This window comes from Ixodes scapularis, unplaced genomic scaffold, assembly GCF_016920785.2.
Source record: "Ixodes scapularis isolate PalLabHiFi unplaced genomic scaffold, ASM1692078v2 PGA_scaffold1__304_contigs__length_218370807, whole genome shotgun sequence".
NCBI classification, from domain to species: domain Eukaryota; kingdom Metazoa; phylum Arthropoda; class Arachnida; order Ixodida; family Ixodidae; genus Ixodes; species Ixodes scapularis.
In genome coordinates, this window is record NW_024609846.1 from 79,572,231 (window position 1) to 79,586,960 (window position 14,730).

Genomic DNA, 14,730 nt, shown 5'->3' on the forward strand with positions numbered 1-14,730 from the left:
ACGCGAGAAGCTTCGCATAGAGCTTCGGGGTTTGCGAGCACATAGTGAAGACGTGACCGGAGAAGTGCCCCTGTGATGTTCCTGGAAGACGGAAAGTAGCATTCGTAATCGTCGTGTGTGCTTTGAAAGCGAAGGGAGTCACAGGGTCCAGGAGTTCGCAACCACAAGCCAAGGTTCACGACAGCGCGGCGTTGACTTCGGCGATCTCGTTCTGTTTGGTGCAACCCGGCGATGCGAAAAAGAGCTGAAACATTCGTCGTGTGTGGTGCGGTGCTTTGTATTCCGGGTCTGTTTGAACCACGCTTTTAACACGGAGCGCAAATTGTTTGTTGCGTGGTGGAGGTTCAACGGGTACAGTCCCGTCGTCGTCAGCTGATCCGGTCCAGCTGGTCCGGGAGGACGCAGCGAGAGTTTTTAAAAGTAAATCTTCCCTCGTTCCGTTTCAAACTGTGGAAGTATCCCGACACATACCGTGAGTAAGAAGCAGCGGGCGTTTTCAACAAAATTACGTTGTTTTAATTGAATAATGGACTCCGGATTGTTGTCTTAAATCTTCCGTTTTTTATGCTTCGTGTTGGACTGCGTTTGCATAGCGACGCACACCGCTCGAGTATGATTCGGTCCTGCAACGAGTTTGTTGCGGCAATCATGCGGCGTGAATAAATAAGGGCAAGGTTTCCTACCTGCCCACAGATGCATGTACTGAGACCATTTTTTATGTTGTGAACGTAGTGCTCTTTCTTTATTTTGGAAGACGCGTTGGTGCATTTATTATGGTACAATCACTTGAGAGTTGAGGAATTAGAGAGCGAGCAAGCTTTCTCAACTTTGTCTCTTTCTCTCTGGCACTGCCCTGTTTCAGTTTCAGTAGGCATATCTACTAGCAGGTACAAACTGCTCTAAAGCAGGTAAAAAACGGGAAGCTTAGGACGGTGCGGACTCCGTGTTTCGCGCTTTTCGCAAGGTGACAGGGTAAATGCTTTTGTGAGATATGCGGAATATGCAAGCGATTTTGTTATAACCGTCGTTTGCGTCTCTCCAGCAAAACGAATAAGATGATTTACTACAAAGGCACAATCACAAGCCAAGATTTAAGATAGCAGTCGTTTGCTTCGGTGATCCGTGTAGCTGTATTTTACCCTGCTCTCTGCAACACCGTGTCATGACGAAGAGCTGGAATGGTCACGGTTTGTGCTGGCCTCCCGGTTGACAGAAACCCGCGTCGCCCGCATCGGCACCGAGTGCGCTTGGGCTGTTGATGCTCCAGCCTTTCATCCGCGGCTTGTCGCCAGCTCATCCTGCTGCTCAACGGTGAGGAAGCGGCGAGAGTAACCTCGGAAGTGAATGTAAATCCTCGTTCATTCAGTTATCCGGTGTCAAAGTGCGGAAGATGTCCAACGTGTACTGAGGGCGGGAACTACGAGCGTTTTGCCTTGCTTTTATTACCGAAACCAGACCAACGAGATAACTGCCTTGCGTACTCTAAAATGACGGAAGCAATAAGTTTCAACAGGTCGAGTACGTCACCGGGGATGTAGGCGAGACGGTGCACACTGTTTAAACGCTTGCAGTATCCACGAGTGGTACCGGGAAAGCGACGTCAACAGAGAAGGAGCTCGCGATTCAGCATAATACACTGCTACGGGCCCGTGTATCTTCAAAGTTCGGGGTGGTGGCAGTATAAAAAAAAGACGCATCAGCGCCCCACACCAGTGTTCACGAATAACACCGGTCACAAACTCCCAAGCCCCACCGCTCTTCTCGACACCGACACGACATACGACCACAAACTGCATCAAAACGCCCCAAAAGTGAAGGCGTCTGCTCCCGTACTGCAACTGCTGCAACTAGCGGAAGTGAAGTGTTGGGCGGATGTCCGGATGTCCTTCACAAAAATATATAAAAAATGCTTTGCGCAAGGATAATTTTCATTTATTATTGTATACGTAATGACAAAATCCCAATAATTTGTTTTTCTATCTGATTCATGCTAGTCGGACTGCTCATAACACTGGTCAAGCAAGAAAATAACAAAAATTTGAACTTTTTCATGACCAGTTTAAGATTTATTGTTAACATATCATTATTTATTGCAACGGACTAACATTATAGATTTTGCCTCCATACTTTTTAAATGCAAACAGTTCTAACACACGGCTGTCCATTGCGCCGTGTTTTGTGTATTCTTCTATAAATCTGTAATGGTCAGTGACCAAGGAGCTCACCCGCACATGTCAAGCTTATATGCGCCGCGGAGAGAAATGGATATCGAGTAGGAAGTGTCGGGCGTTGTGTCGGTTATTGTGTTTGTGTATATGTTGGTGCCGTGTAGCTGTGTGCTGTGTTGCCTGCGTTGTATGTAGGGTTGCTGTGTGGCCGTGGTCGTTCACAGTGTTAAAGGGGCCCTGCAATCATATTTAAGCGTCTACCTTTTTTGCGGTTTCCACGTCTCTTGGGGTTGGGGCAAGTCAGCGGGCACGGAGAGAGTAACTAAATATCAGTGCGTCATATTTTAACCGGACGACGCGGAAACCTCCTCCACCGACGAGGGCGACCCGCGGTACCGAAAGCGCGCAAAATGTGACGTCTTTGGTCTTGGGCTTGCCACTGGTCAAAGCCGCTAAGAGTTTTTTTTTAGTCGAGATACAAAATATAAGTGTCGCGAACCGTTTCAAATATGTATGAAAGTAGCTTTTGTCCACTATTTTAGATCAGAAAAGAAACAAATGCAGTTTAGAAAGTATGGAAACGAGAAATGACCCGTCGACATACCCGCTACCAAGCGGCGGAAAAAAACGGCGCATACTAGAAAAGGCTAGTGGGATGAGGCTCCGACAAACGAGGAGTGTAGAAAGGTCCCGGATGTACGCGGCGGCGCTGTGGTCGTATACCGGCTCGAGGATCCGACCGGTTCCGAGCGTTCCGAAGGCCTTCGGCGCGGGCCCTGCTGGCGATTTGGTTATTTGGCGGTGCGTCAGCGCGAAGTGGCTCCCGTTTTGAACTGATCTTTACCCCGTGTTTGCTGTCGTTTGTGGCCAATGAAATGTTATGCCGAATTAGTGTTTAGTCGCGCTGCAAATGCAATGCGAGCTGCCCTGGCCGCCCGCTTCATACAGCCTATCCAACACGTGCTTTAGTGGCGCCCCCTCGAGCCGTCGACACGGAGTGCGGCAGCCGTGTGCGCTCACCATAGCTCGATGAGCTCACTACTCCTCCTCTAGTTCAAGGCCACTCAAGCCAGGACCTACGACGTCATGAAGGAGGTTATTTTTTGCTTGTTTTTGTAATTCTAATTTGCCTATAACTATTTAAAATAAAGCGAAATTTGAGAAAAGTTGGATCAAGTTACTACGTTCAGTACGCTCAGGTTCAGTGCAAATTAAAAACCAGTCAAAAAGTCATTGCAGGGCCCCTTTAACAGACTCCTTTTTTTTTAAAAAACAGGCTGCTAGAAATCTCGATAGGTGGCGCAAGTTACCGCCCGATTCTAAATAGTTTGCTCAAGTTATTTATTCATGTGAGTTCGGCATTCGTTTTTTTATTTTTTGTCTAGCGGCTCGTTGAAGCTATTGACGCCGCCGACCGCCGACAACACACGTACGTACCTTTGCAAGTAGCTACGTCCGCCGCTTGGAGACTTTACTGTGTATAAAAGACATCGAACGAGAACTAACGCGCCCTGTGTGCTTTCAATTCGGCTGAAAGGCGCGCGGCTCGCTGGGCTCGTCTCTCGCCTGTTCTCGGCCGCTGGCCGCCATGTTTCATAAGGAACACGCTCGAAACGGTTTTGCGGAAGGCAGACACGGTGTAGCGTGTTAAGTTTACACAGCAACTCATGTGTAGACGAAAAACACAGATGGCCTCGTGTAAAACGAACACGTTTCGACGTGTCCGCTATGGGACAACGGTTTACACGTCTGGGCGTGTTATTTTTGCTAACAGTGTAGCTTCTGCGAACAATCCTCTCATAGAGGAGTGTCCTCTCCTTAATGCAAAAAACAGTGAGTGTGCAAGCGCGCTGGTGGTAATTAATCATAATGTGACAACTGAGATTGGGGTACGAAAAAATTAAGGAACTTTCAAGTAGAAGAAAAAGACAAAAGAGTATGTCGCAAAACATTGTGACGTTCTCCTTTGTTGTCTTTTACTTCGACTTGAAATTTTAATTTTTCCGCACCACAGTCTCAGGTGCTACATTACGATTAATATTTCTCTCCTAATATTTTAAACCTCCTCGCTTGCGCTGACCGACCGAGAAGTAGCGAGAGTTCAAAGAGCTACGGGAAAGCCGCTACCGGAACAAATGGAGCGATGCGTCGTCTGCTCACGTTTCTGGCAAGAGTAGAATATCCCTCCTAGTTTTTCTTCGGAGTTGACAAAACATCATTTCGTGACAGAAATTTAACAAAACCAAATTTGGGGAATGTATACTGTGAAGTCGGGAACCGTACTTTCCTCGGAAAGTACCAGAAAAAATACTTTAAGTAAAGTACAAGTACATACTCAGAGAACGTACTTCAAGTAAAGTACAAGTTTTTTAAACCTACTTGAAGTTGTACTTTAAGTACAATGTACTTAAAGTACTTCCCAACACTGAATGCCCGTTATCGGCTCCGAAAAGAAGTACCCCAGGATGTTGCGTGAAAAGCTGCCTCACAGATTCTGCGTACCAAAAGTGGCATTGTGCGGCAGAGTCTGCAGAAGTTTCCGAAAGATCAACGGGATTGGGACCAATGTCTGGCTGCAATTCCGGCAGAACAGTTACGGGCACTTCGGAAAGCGGACGCTACCAGATTTATATGCTGCTTGCATTTTGTGGAAAGTGACTACATAGAGGTCGCAGGTGTCAAAAAAGGAGTCCCATATACCATTTAGTTCAGCGACGTTTCGTCCACATTTGTATTTTTCAATAATAATTGTAAAAAAAAAATATAGTTTGTAACGCTTTGTATTGAACCCTGGTCCGCTGCCTGTAAAGGGGGCACCTTTCCACTGAGCTACTCTACAGTTTTATGTAGTCGTTTTGACAAATCGTTTTATACGAGTTAGGGGACAACTGCCCGAGCGATGTCTTCAGCCACGAGAAGGGGGCGACGACTCGGCGACGTCTTCGTGCGAATAGGCTACGTGGTCGGGCGTGTTCTCTTTCGAAGAAAGACAAATTCGCCGGTACCGCGAACGACAGTGCTGAAGTAGAGGTGCCACTGCCGTCGTCCGCCGCCATCGCCGTCCAGCCCTCGAGCCCTACGACGCACGATACGACGCCATGATACGCGGTACGGGCTGGCAAACTTTTGTCCAGAGAAATAAACGATACTCAAACTACTTTCAATCTATCCGAGTCAAAAGCAGTTCAACTTTACATAAGGAAGTAGTAGCACAAGACTACCAAACCGCAACCTGTCTTTCAATTTAAAACTCGTTCCGTTTCTCTTATGAGGGAAAGTGCTCGTGTGACCGGGAGTTTGTAAAGACAAACCAGGGTGGCGAGAAAAAAACAAAACAAAACAAAAAGTTTATACTGCTTGAAGAGCCTCACCACCTTTTATATTTCATCTTATACCACTCCTTCTCTTTTCTATTGTATCATTTACCACTCCACCTCGCGCGGCCGTGGGGTAGGCGGGTGAAATAGGATGGGATGAATACGAGCTTCCCAGCAACAACCTTCAGGAGTTAATTGGTTTTAAAGTGTCGACGTTTATGGAAGCAACACTTCTGTGCAACTTTTGTCGTGGAACAAATTAGTATTGCCAATTGCAATGGCACCAAAGCCAAATCCAGCTGAAGAAATATTAATTGATACAAGCGCGTTTTATTATTTTTTTTTATTGAGCATACGTTTAAACTTAGATAATATTTATTTATTTATTTTGATAGAAAACACTGCGAAATTAAACTCCGAATTTCGAAAAATTGAGGATCAAACAAAAGTAAACTTTGAATTTTCGACAAAAAATAAACCTCACTTTTTAATACTCATTGTTAACGAAACCTTCTTTATAAGCAGCCTTATTTCAAAAAAAAAAAAAGAAGGTTGTGTGTTCCTTCTTTGTCATATCTATACTTTTAACAAAACATAATAAATAATATGCTTCCGGCATTGAAGAGTAAACTCTAATCATCATCAAAGATGAACTTATATAACAATCGATGCAATCTTTTTTTTTTTTTTCTTATAACCGCGATGTGTTAACAGATGTTGGCATCTGCTCCAAAAGCGGCAGCGACTGCTCCAACCCAAGGTTTTGCCTGCTTCAAAAGGTCAAATGCTGCTTCCGTCACTGATATACACAAAGAAACAGGCAAACATCACTTGCAAGGTATGCACTTATTGTTTTCCTAGCTTTATTTTGTACTTAATGAAAACCACCGGCGGCGTCGCAAGCTGGACAAAAAATAAATGAAGTTGACAAGCGCTCGAAAACTTCCACACACCCCACCTGATGATGAAACAGTTAATGCGAAGGTGCGAGCGAGTTGGACTCCCCCTTGTTCCCTTTCTCCCCGGGGGTTATTTTCGACACCCAAACTATCGTCTGCTTTATTTATTTGTTTAAATATTGCTCTTCTGTCGCTCTCATTTTCGTTCCTTCTCTGGGTCCACCGATGTTACGACTTACCGCGCGTCTCGCTCCCGTCTTTGTCCCTGGGTCAGAAAGCAGACGCTCCTGTTGTACGGTCTGGCCGGCAGAGGAGACGCTGTCGGCATAGACTACTTAGGGCTTAAAAAGGCGCTAAAAAGAGAAAAGATTTTTTTTAACAATCTGGTTGGGACACGCGTCTCAAAATACTTATTTTTAGGCGAAAAAAAAATTAGAGCAATAGTGGCGCGAAAGATTCATTTTAGTTGCGTCTGAATTATGCACGCAAAGCCCATGACGTCACGGAATGGTCACACACTCCTTCCACCTCAACGAGGTGGTCATACACTCTCTCCACCTCAACGTGATAACCACAGCTTCTCATTGCCACAGCTTCTCTCCTCCACGCGCCCGAAGTGCCAACAAAGAAAACAAACAATATTGCTCTAAAAAAAAATTTAAAAAATTGCGTAAAATTATTTTTTTTTTATCTGCGCGTCCAAACCAGATTGAACAAAATTTCCTTTCTTCTTTTTAGTGGTCTTTTATAAGACTTTATCTGGTTGATCGCGTCACAGCGTTCGCCGTGCTGTAGATAACCTATGGAGGAGTATCCTACACCGTGCTCCAGTCTCAGCCTTCCAGCCACGCGTTGCCTTGTCTAACGCCGCAACGTCTTTTTTGTACAGTTTCTATTTTTTTTTTCAAAGCTTTTTCAGCTGGCGAAGTTTTCTCGAAGCCTCTCAAAGTCCTCTCCCCTAAAGCGCCGATCACACTCTTGCGACCGAGTAAGACCGAGAGAGACCAGACCGGTTTTTAAGCCTTTTGCAACTTCTTAGGACCGGATCATTGCGCTGCAGCGGAGCTGGTCCTAAGAGATCGCAAGAGGCTTAAAAACCGGTCTCGTCTCTCTCGGTCTTACTCGGTCGCAAGAGTGTGAACAAACCTTCACTCTTAATTTTTTTTTTTTTTTTTTTTTTTGACAGTTGTGTTTTGTGGCCGGTGGAGCTCGCGGCGCGGGTGTTTGGCAGCCGACCGAGGCTTGCCTTGGCACGCTTCACTTTTCAAGGCTAAATCAAAGTTAACTTCAGTAAGAATGCAATTCCGCATTAAAACGAGTGCGCGCGGGAAAGGGGAGGTACGACGGTGCGCGTGTCTGCGAAGGCAATGGGGCCCTGGCGTCGTGACGTCATTGTTATAACGGCGCATTTTCGAGCGGTTCCCGATAAACAGGCCAGTTTACGCGATAACCTGGCACAAGGACGGTGAGCGCAGAAAAAGATGCTGAAGCAAGCGGCGATAAAAGTCTCCTCGTGCTCTGGTCACGCGAATGCTTGTTTGTAAGCAGACGCGGAGTCACGGCAAGCAAGTGTTCCAAAGCGGGTCCTTGCAGCACCTCCTAGACAGCAAAGCCTGCGCGTTACGTCACATGACGTCACGTCCGGGGGTCCCGCACGGGCGCTGACTGGATGTGAGTGCCGCATCAGCGTTCGACCGTGGGGCTCGTTTCCTATCACAGTCCCACGCGAACACTGACGTGGCACTCGCATCTAATCAACGCCTGTGCCGGCCTCCCGGATGTGACGTCATGTGACATAACGCGCAGGCTTCAAAGCTGTCTAGGAGGTGCTGGTCCTTGGCGCATCGGAACGCACAGAGTGTCACGCCAATCAAGAGTTGACATAGCGAACGCGCAGGGAGAGCACGATGACGAGGAGGCTAGAACACTGGAGACCAGGGGCCTCCAAACCACGGCTCGCGGGCGGTCGACGTCTTTCCAGTGACGCTTGGCCCGCGGCCCGAAACGTAAAAATATACGCGCGTAAAGACAACGGCGCCGAGACGCGCACCCGAGAGCGCAAGCGAAGATGATGATCATAATTATAATTACTATTATTATTATTATTATTTTATTTCCATCATAAAATGGGGGATGAAAAGAAAAAAGCTATGCTTGACTGGTCCTCGCGGGCCCCTTTCACTGGTCAACAGCAAGCATACGGAACATATACATCGCACATCTACGGTTTATACGCGTACAAACCATGGGTTCACTCAATATGCAAAACGTGAAGTTAAAATAATGATGACATACGGAGATGTAGGCGCAGGGTACGGTGGGGAAATTTTCCTTAACTTTCTAAAAAAACCGAGCCACCCACCCCCCCCCCCCCCTTTTTTTTTCGCTTCTAAAACTAGTGCAGTCTGTAACGAGAGAAAACTGTATTGGAACGCGGATCCTCGCCATATTTTTTGTTGTGCATTATATATAATCACCAACTATTCGTATACTTTTCCTGCTTCCTGGCTCTTTAACTATCACAAAATTCCTTTGCATTTTCAGGTATCGTGCATTGTCCCTTGTGTCATAACTATTGCATATACTCATTATTTTTCTAGAGCGCAGCTCTTAGGTGCCCGTTTCAGGGATGAGCGGCGTCGGCGTAACCGCGCGCCTTGCATAATAGAAAATTTTCCCGCTAAATTTAGCGGACAAAATTTTCCACTAAATTAAACGGGTGAATTATCCCGCTAAATTTAGCGGGGAAATTTCCCCGGAAATGTTTGCGGAGAAATTTAGCGGAAAATTTAGCGAAAATTTTCCTCTAAATGGGAAGGCAGCATGGCGAGGAGGAGAGAAGGGTATGGAGGGGGAGGAGGGGCATAACCTCCCCTCCGTACCCTCCCCCTTCTCCTCCTCAAGAGCTGCGCTCTAATTCGACATTACAAAGAATTGTAAACGTCTTAAATTATTTTTTTGTCTTTCTTTTTTCGAACTACATCCGGATGAGAGGAAGGCAGAGGCAAAAAGCTGCAAAGCCTAACGAGGCCTCATTCGTCTTCTGCCCTGTGTGAATATGGCGAAGTTTCAATGCGCTTTGATTTTTGCCTGCCAAATTCTCTAGTTCACAATTATATTATAATGTCCTAATTAGCGGCATTTGGAAATAAAGCACATGTATTCATCCCCCTTACTTCTTCTTCTTATTATTATTATTGATCTAGTTTAAATTTACGTATTTAAATGCTTACTTAGGCTTATGTATCTAGCATTTCCTCATTCACACTGTCTTATCTATTTTACGGCCCTCGAGACTGCGACAGGTCCCCAATCCGGCCCCTTGGCCAAACCGTCTGGCAACCCCTGCTCGAGATTATTCTGAGCTTGACGGACGCTGGTCTGAACGCCGCGACAGAGATCTCTCCGCTTCAACGTGTTCACAAAACTGTTCTTGCCGCCGTGGAGGCGCGAAGCTGGAGTCAATGACAAAGTTGTGTCTAAGCGACGCACGCAACAAAAGAAGGCCACCAAAGCTCGCTGTAAGCAGCATGCACCTCACCCACACGCACAAACAACAGGTGGCCGGTAGTGATGTGGCCTTTCGTCGTTATACAAACAGTAAGGGACTTTCTGGTCAGACGTCATACCTTTGTTCAGTTCACTTCCACCAGACAAAAGCACGAGCCCAAGGAAGCTGTCGTCGTCGCATTTCTCGGGAACACGCGAATGGAATGAGAATCGGTTGCAAGTGACGGACGTCACTGGGTTGTCGGGAATCGACGCCGCGGGCATCGCGTCAAATGAGCGTGGCACTGGCGCGACGTGCGCAGTGAAATTCCTCAAACCCGGGGCAACAGTGAAGCGAGCCTGAACACGTCCTCCTAGATAGCAAGGCCGACGCGCTGGACTTCCTACGTCATCTACAGTGGGCCATCGCGCGGGGCAGGGGTTTACTTAGGAATTAAAATTATAGGGGGCGTCTGAATTTCCAGGGGTCGGGGGCACGACACAAGAAGACAATTTGTTTCCTTTACCTCACTCCTTTTCCGCTGATATTTTTATTTTGCGTGGGATCAGAGATGCTTGCGTGGTGCCCGACAGAGTTTATTCGCGTCTCCAGCTCGACGCTCGCCCTACCACGGCGGAAAAAGGAAACGCTCTAGTGAGGGTACCCCGATTCTCCTGCTCAGCGGGCACGGCGGAACTGCTCGCGATCGTGGCTCGCGAAATGTCATTTCCGAATGCAAACAACACTCTTCACTGTCCCAACGTAGTGCTGCACCCGGTATGGGATTGTACCTTACTGGAGAGTTCTAGTATTGCACACAGAAGCAAACGAAAGCGATGTGCGTTTGCGTTATAGGTGCATTTTAGATTATCCACACGCTATCTAATTAAGACGTACACGTTTTAAACGCCATAAGCATCGTTTCTTCCCCAGACAGCGAAACCTCGTAAGAACTACTTCGCACAGCGTATGTACAGTGCGCGAAACTTCAACCGCCCAACTTGGAAAGTTGTCCACGTCCCACAGGTGTCCAATTTCAGTCTAAAGTGACAAACGTCGCCGTTGGCGACTGGGCCATTTTGTTTGACTTGCGTTCCTTTCCTTCCTCGGTTGTTTCTAAATAAAAATTCCCGACGGCTAGACATATTTTTACGTTCGGCTGATGCTTATAACTGCGGCTTGATGCAGGTTACAGCTTCGCAGGATATATTTACGCTAAACAAATACGCTAAGAAAACCTCTGCGGAAAATAATTTTTTTTTATCACGTTACGAGATATTTATTATCATTTAAAAAAGGTTTCATCCACTCGACCCGCATTTTTTTTTTTAATATAAATAGATGTTTGGTTTGCTGCAATAACTAGGAGATCGCTTGATTTAGCTTTCGAATAAAACATACTGAAGAAGCACAGCTAGGGCAATTCCGTGACATTTTCAAAACGATGTTGCTTTCATGGCAACTTGCATAAGTAGCTTTCTATCTCGAACAGAACCGAAATAAACCGACTTCGGGAGAACGCTAAGCCAGTAACCAAATGGCAACCCAAACTCAGAAAAAAAGAAAAAGAAAGAAAAAAAAAAACGAAACTGATGTTCTGGTTTTATGGTTACTGTAACCCAGAGGTTATTTATTTTCATTTACCTTTCAGGTTTGAGTTACTACTATATGGTGATAAAGTTGGATGAATTCAGTTTGATCTATGTGTCTGCATGAATACTAAATAATAAAATGTAAAAATATAAAAAAAAATAAAGGAAGGGGAGAGGAGGTGCCCACTTGTCGGCCTCTTTTCTTTCCCGCGATCTGACGCTGCAGACTTTGTCGTCTCCCTTCTGGTAATCGTTGCGGCGCTTTGTGTCCGCGTGGGCGCCTGGCGCCGTCGCTTCCGCTTCCTCCGATTTTCTGCTCGGATCTGCCGCCGTGTGTGGCTGATGGACCGCCCGGCTCCTCGCACGGGCCGCACAACATCGGTCTCCCAAGACGACAAGTGTGTAGAGGGAGAAGAACCGGCTTTTGTGGACGCTGCAAGGAAGGGTCAGGTTCGGTAAAAGGGCGTTCAAAGGTTTGTGTTGAAAAATAAAGGCAGAGTCAACTATAACGCACTGTGATTTGTGTCACGTGGCGATACGTAAAAATACGGTTTATTAACCATTTGATATTTGCCCCTTCTGCCGTACGGATGACCGCTATCGCACAGCGTTCACTGTCGAAAACGCCATGGGTTGACAACTATAGCTCCAAACATTGGCGTTCGGTTGACGCGTAGGACAGTTTAGTCCGTCACAGCCGTTATTGCATCACGCTGCCAGTGTAAAATTTGCTCAATCGTCCATCGTACGCTGTAATTTTTCTTTTATTGATTATTGAAAAGTTTTACTTCCGTGACTGGTCCGAGAATGTCAGAGCGCCTGAGCCCAGCAGTTGCAATAGGCTGAAAAGTATCCCAAGTAGCTCTGGCGGCCAGGAAGGGGCGCTCTGTTGAATCAAGGTCAGAGAAGCGACCACCCGAATTCGCCATAAGTATCGTCCTCTGCAGGGCCGTCAGAGTCTGGATTGGGGTTCGCGTTCACTTCGTCCGATGCTCTCCCAACTTCGTCCTCGTGTTCACGTCCCAACAAAACAGTGAATGACCTTGATAAGTTGGTAAACATTTTGTAATCAAGTACAAACCAGAGCACTGCACGGGTCTACTTTTCGAGGCCCGACCCGGCCCTGCAGCCCGTTGACCCGGGCCCGGTCCGATGGAATGCGTACCTGATACAGCCCGACCCGAGCCCGACCCGGCTGGAGGTACCTCGAGAGTGAGCAATACCAACTACCTGGCCCGACCCGCGGGCCGGGCCGGGCCTGAGCTTTTGGGTTGGCCCGTGCAATGCTCTAGGACCGCTGTCCCAAGCCCAAAAACGAAGCCCAGGATCGAGCTTCATATCAACGCTTCCTCTAACATCCGCACCGGTGCGCACCGGGGCACTGAGGTGCGCCCCTTCATCTTCGATCAAGTGCACCGGTGCGCACCGTACGTCCTCGATCAACGAAGCGCACCCTCCCGGTGCGGCTTTTCGTTGCCCCAACGCGCACCAAGAAAATCGGCGGTGCGCCGGGGTGCAGTCCCATCAGGCATTGTGGCCGGAAGCGGGAATCGAGAAGATGGCGGGAGTAGCAGACGCGCAGACTATCGAGATGGCGATCTTGCAAAAACGAACACGCCTTGCAGCTGCACTAGATGATTTCCTCGGGTCTTCTGACGGCGAGACGACGAGCTTCTCACCATCGTCGCGATTACTGGCGATTGCTGCGGTGGCAAGGAGCGCCCGAAAAGCACGAACTTCGTGGAAAGCGGCGCGAGGCGTTTCGATGACAGCGAGGTACGGTATTAGAGAGTTTTAGTAGATCGTTCCGATACCTCCGATAGCCCCGATAACGATACTATGCATGCTCAAGGGAGGCGGTGGTGGAGTATCGGGTATCGTTATCGGAGTCATGGGAACGATCTACTAAAACTCTCTATTATCTGGCGTTTCGTTTTCTTGAACTAATAATGATGGCCAACATATACATGTGGAATTGTCACTCGCTTCGTGAACCCATCGACAATCACGTCCACGATGTTTATTTCTGTGGGACCGCCAAATCCGCGAGTAAAAAAATAAAAGAAATTGACAGCAGACGGGCATCGTGCGCTGACCTACGCAAAATAAACGAACAAAACGCGAAGTGACGCAAGGTGGAGCTCGCCGCGGTGCACCGGCGCGGCGCAGTTTGTCCTCGATGTTGCACCGACATCGCGCTGCACGACCGAGGAGCGCTGTGCACTGTGCTGGTTTCAGGGCGATTCCGGTGCGAGTTGATCGAAGATGCTATAAGATAGTGGATGGATGGATGGTAATGGCTATACCCTTTGCAACGGGCGGCAGCTTGCGCCACCTAGCCTAACATTTCATGATTTTTTTTTAATTTGTATAAATTTTGTTTTTACACAACAACACCCCCCCCCCCCCCCCCCCCCCGCTTTTTAAAGTGTTACCCTTGCTTACTTTTATCTGTATTTTCACCCCTCCCTAAATCTTTTCCACATATCTTCCAATCTCCTCTTACCGCAATTCTTTCCCTGTCCATTCGTCGATCCATGTCCGGAAAACCCAGTGCCCCCTCCAAATCCGCGGTTGCATACGTCGCACAGAATGTCTATTTCCTGGAATTTAGCCCTATATGTGTCGAGGCGTTGTGGCCGGTTGCGATTAGGCCGCCGTGCCCCGGTTTTATCGGATTCGCCGAATTACAAGTCCACGGGGCACGTTCTTTTTCAAGAGAAAGCTTGATTCTAGCAGTTGGGTCGAAAAGTCTCAGGGGCGTGATGGTAAGATATGACCCGACTACACTTCGGCATAAAATGGCGATGGCAAGAAATAGAGTTGTTCGGGTAGGCTCGTGTTCTGATTTATGGCTTATTATATTTCAATTATCATTTTGATTGGGAACCTACAAAAAGTTACGTGATAGCCTATAGATGGGTGTATATGCGAATTTAAACCGATACTATGCGAAGAGGAAATTCTAAATATTCGCAATATTTACGTTTTGCCTGACTTATTAGCACGACCAATGACGTTAGATAACCTGTGTAATGACATCTGAATTGATGGATGTTTCAAATGCGCAAGGCTCTAATATTCGCCTTGGTTAACAAATAAAAAAAAAAACAGTTTCTAGGCATTCGTATAGGTTTCTCTTTTGCTGGGACATCTTTTGTGGCCACCTTTATCTCGTAAATCTACTCCAGCTGGTGGTTCTAACTACAAGTTTTGCGAGGTTTTGTTTTTCATTTCGCGAATGAAGGAAATTGTACAAATATG